This window comes from Bison bison, unplaced genomic scaffold, assembly GCF_000754665.1.
Source record: "Bison bison bison isolate TAMUID 2011002044 unplaced genomic scaffold, Bison_UMD1.0 scf7180017863606, whole genome shotgun sequence".
Taxonomy (NCBI): Eukaryota; Metazoa; Chordata; class Mammalia; order Artiodactyla; family Bovidae; genus Bison; species Bison bison.
In genome coordinates, this window is record NW_011494178.1 from 60849 (window position 1) to 65699 (window position 4851).

Below are 4851 nucleotides of genomic sequence, written 5' to 3' on the forward strand. Positions count from 1 at the left end.
CACGCCCGGGGCTGCGTGTGCCCCGAGCGGCCCTCGCACCGTCCCCCAAAATCTGGGGTGGGCGGGCAGCCCGGACTGCAAGGTGCGGTGGGATCGGCCAGTTCGACGGACCTGGGCAGAAGGGAAGCTTCCCAAGGAAAAAAGGAAAACTCCGAAGCTCCGCGATAGGTCGGCTCGCGGGCGGCGCCCTTCAAGGACCCCAACCACACCCCTGCCCGCTCTCATCCTGCAGGACCCCACGCGGCCCCCCGCCCCGCCCGCACTCAAGCCACGGGACCCCGTCCTCCCTGACCCGCACTCACCCTGCAGCCGGGACGGGACCCCCGCCCGCCGTCCCTCCGCCGACCCCTCTCCTAGCCCCGAGTCAGCCGCCCCTGGATGCGCCCCGGCCCCGCCCACAGGGAGGTAGGCCCGCCCGCGCGCCGTGATTGGCCTAATTTCGAAGCTCCGGGACTCCATTGGCTGCCGCGCCTGCCCGTTCCTCGGCCGTGCCCCGCCCCCGCGCCCGCGCATTCCTGCGGAGCCACGTGGCCGCGCGCCCCCTCCTTCTGCCCAACGCCCGGCTCGGCTGCGCACGCGTGGGATCGCGGCGCCGGGCGGGCAGGCTTCCGGACCCCCGGAACCCCGGACCCCCGTCTCTCCCCGCAGAGCCCTCGGGCTGGGCACACGTTGGGAGGGTCCCCGGCCTATCTCTCCCCCAGCTCCCCAACCCCCTCCCCGTCCCCAAAGCGTCCACCCCTTCCCTTTGCTGGCTGGCCCTGCCTGCAGGGGCGTTCCTGGCTCCTCTAGAGGTCAGCTGCCTCAGACCCGCCAAGCCTTGGGGGTTTGGAAAAGCAAAGATTTCTCACATTTCCGAGGCAGTTTTTAAAGCTTGCCTTTTACTGAAAAGTTCTCATATTCACCTTCACTTTGCCAGTGAACATGGGTTAGAATTCACTATCCTGTAAGAGCCAAAAAGTAATGACTTAAAAGGCAGAGGTTAACCCTGCGGTGTCACCCTTTGAATGGACAATGCTAACCGGGACTAAGGGAAACTGTTAGCCACTCAGTAGTGTCAAACTCTTTGCGACCCCGTGGGCTGTAGCCCCCCAGGTTCCACTGTCCGTGGGATTTCCCAAGCAACAATACTGGAGTGGATAGCCATTCCCTTCTCCAGGGGGATCTTCCCGACCCATGGACCGAACCCCCGTCTCTTGCTTTGCAGGCAGAATCTTCGGGGTCTGAGCCTAAAAAGCATCCTTCTACTATGATCTCATTTGAGGTGAAAATCCGCATATATGCTTGGTTCCTCACAAAAGCACCTTGAGATGAAGAAGAATTCCCTAATGTGTTGTTGAAATTATTTGCAAGGAGCATTTCTTCTTTTTATAATTTTAAAAAGGAAGCATATTATTATAGCATATGCTGTAATTTCTGCTATAGGACAAAATGCCAGAGAAGAATACAAACCAAAATGACAGCTTTAGAATGTTGCCTGTTACCTGGTCAACACGGTAAATAGTGAGTCACACCCTAGGCTCCTGTCCAAATCTCTCAATCATAGAAGTAATTTAATTCAGAATTTTAGAACTTCCAGGCATCATAAAGATCTAGGGTGCCATCCACTAAGGTTTGTAGAAGGGAGACGATAATATAGTTAAATGTCACAAAGCTAATTTAAACATCAAATGACTCTAAAGCCACCATGCTCTGTAAAAGTTCTTTCCCTGCAAATTGTAGTTCATGTAACTCACAGCTACCATATAAAGAATACAATGACTGGGGGAAAATAATAGTAGATAAGATATTATTTTGGGGTCTCCCAGGTGGCACTAGTGGTAAAGAATCCACCTGCCAAAGCAGGAGATATAAGAGATGTGGTTTCAATCCCTGGGTCTCAAAGATCCCTAGAGGAAGGCATGGCCACCCACTTCAGTATTCTTGCCTGGAGAATCCTATGGACAGAGGAGCCTGGTGGGGTTCATCCACAGAGTCTCAAAGAGTCGGACATGACTGAAACAACTTAGCACAGACACACACACACACACACACACAAGGTAATATTTTAGCAATCTGTGTTATTAGAGATTGCTAATTTTATGGGAAAAGATTGAGCTGTTTTAGAGAACCCTGGAAAGATACTAGAGCCTGAGTCAATTGAAAAATATACTTCCTCTCAGTGACTTTAATGCTGGAAAAATTATTTTGGGTCTCTTTTCCTAGGACTCTTTGAATAGCTTATTCAAAGATCTCTTACCCAATTTTCATAGTAACCATGGTAGACGGAGATAGAAAGCCCAAGTGAATTAGCTCTAGTTCACCACCGAACAAGAAGATCCTGATACATGTTTTCTGATCTAGTGGAGCAGAAATAAGAAGGAAATCATACTGTGCATGGATGAAACAAGGGATGTGGGATCCTATTTCGGTCTGTAACACTAATAAAATCCTGTATGAATTACACAAGTCTCTGAACTTCCGTCTCATCCTCTAGAAAATGTGATTAATAGTGTCTACATCATAGATAAGAAACTTGAAAGGGAGAACTACACAGAGAACACTGTGATGTCCGGGAAGAGTAGATGCTCACTAAATCATAATTTTCAGGAACAGGAAAACATATTGAACCAGTGATTCTAATAGATGGCTCACAAGTTCATTTTTAAAAACTTAAGTTCAAGAGGCTGCCACTGTCATCATTTTTCACTCAGAAATCGTGTTATTTTGGACCAGTGGGGACAACGCAGTAGCAGCACCGTGACTAGAAGCAGGAATGAAGCGCCCCATTTCCACAACGGCCCTGTTAACCCCTGAGCTCCAAAGAGCATGCTCACTGCGAAGAGCATGCTCACTGCAAAGAGCATGCCGAAGCGGGTGGGGTGGGGTGCTGGGGCAGAAAGAACACCGACTGAGGCCTCCAGTCCTGTCTAGTGTATACTGGTGTTCTTCAGATACATCACCATTTTCTGTAAGCCCTTTTGTGGAAGAGGATGAAAGATGAGAGTTTCCACTGCAATTCTGCCTTTGACCAGTGGGCTACTATATGCATATTTGGAGAGAGAAGCCGCGAGAGACTGATTATGAGGAACTGGCTCACACAGGTATGAAGGCTGAGAAGCACCATGATGCACCATCTGACTCTAGAGAGCCAAGGAATTGCGGGAGTCGATGATGTGAATCCCAGTCTGAGGACAGGAGCAGATGATGTGAGATGACCCAGCTCACCATCTTGTTACAGTCAAGCCCTCAGTTGATTGGGCCATGAGTGGGGGGGGTTTATTAAGTCCCCCGACTCAAAGGACAATCTCCTCTGGAGGCACCTGGAAGTAATGTTCAATCTGGGTAACCCATGGCCGTCAGTTGCCCCATAGAATGAACCGTCACAAATGCACATTGCTGATGTGAGTGTAGAATGGTTCAGCCACTCAGAACATTTGTTCTGCAGTTTCTTGTAGGACAGGCTCAGCAACCCTACTCTTAGATCTGTCCTCAAGGTACAGGAAAAGAGAACTCCATAAAAAGACCATTACAAGAGTTTTTGATTTATAACATTTCAAACTGTTCAAAACAGTGCATAGTTCAAAACTGGGAACAATTCAAATTTCATCAAGGGGTGAGTGTATCGACCGAGTGTGGTACAGTCACACAGTAGAAGACGGTGTGTAACAAAAAATAACAGTCGCAGGGAATCAACTGCACCCAGTAGCTGAGATGAGCCTCAGAGCCCTCGCACTGCAGGAAAAAACAGACCTGACGCAAACCCTCTGCCCCAGACTGCGTGTCCCTTTCTGCATAAATGAAAGAAAGTCTGGGGGTGCACTCCCTCAGCCCAAGCCCCAGGGCCTGGACCAGAGAGGCATGGTGCCCAGAGCCTCCTCCCTGGCTGAGCCACACTCCCCTCCTGGGCTTGCCTGAAGCTTCTCTGCTTCCCACCCTGCCCCCACCCATATCCCCTGCGATAGCTGGCAGGCCAAGGGGACACGGGGTGGCGGGAAGCAAAGCGCAGGAAGCAGAGAAGAGGCAGAGGCACCCAGGGAGATAAGTGAGGCGGGGTCACGCGGCTGCTGTTTCTAGCGGTCACTGGAATCTGGAGGGGGAGAAGGAAGCATTGTTCCAGGCAGGAGACAGGACTCTTTTGTTCCCAGAGCACTTGTAACAAGGACTAAGCTGTTTTCTGGCTTTGCTGTGTCTCCAGCGGGGGAGGTGAAGGGCAGGCTCGGAGCAGGGAAGGCCGTCCCTCTGCGTCCCCCCGCAGAGTTGGGGGTTGGTGGACAGGGGCCTCCATCTCAGTGCTTCAGGCTCACACGCAGGCTCCTGGGGGCCAGCAGGTGACACCCGAGGTGTGAGGGCCCCCGGGGGGCTGTGCTCTTCCCTCCCTCCCCCCTTCCCCACCTCTCCTCTGGCAGAACAGTTCAAAATTCAGGGATCTGGAACTGGGAAGGAATGTCAAAGAAGGACAGAGAAAGAGGATGGGTGTTCTAGAACGTTTTTTCTTGCTCTCAGAGCCCTGGTCCTCCCCAGAGCAAGCTCTGATTCTCAGCAGGGTGGGCGCAGGGGTCACAGGTCCGAGAAGGTACACAGTCAGGAAGGTGCCATGGCTCGAGGAGCCCCAAGACATGGCCGGCACCCCACTCCTTTTTCTGTCCCCACGGCCTGAGGGCCTCTGTGGGTGAGAAGCAGGGCATTGCAGCCCCCATCGCACCCTGAGAGGCCAGTGCCCCTCAGAACTGGGCAGCACCTGCACCTAGTTATCCAGGACCTGCCAGATGGTGGAGGGGACTGGGTCTGGGCCCTGGGAATTCCGAGCCAGGTGGTCTGACAGCGCAGGAGAGAGGAGCCTGCAGGGGACAGAGGGGTGCAGCCCCCCGCCCG

At 52.7% G+C, this 4851-nt stretch overlaps 1 protein-coding gene across 1 annotated transcript in view; it reads right to left on the reverse strand.

The window, feature by feature from the left end:
* ARHGEF10 (Rho guanine nucleotide exchange factor (GEF) 10) overlaps nucleotides 1-385 on the reverse strand; it is a 60517-nt gene extending 60132 nt beyond the window's left edge. Inside the window, exon 1 of the mRNA XM_010833412.1 lies at nucleotides 303-385. The gene's annotated coding sequence lies outside the window, so the exon portion shown is untranslated. The remainder of the gene's footprint in view (nucleotides 1-302) is intronic.
* Nucleotides 386-4851: the final 4466 nt, after the last annotated feature.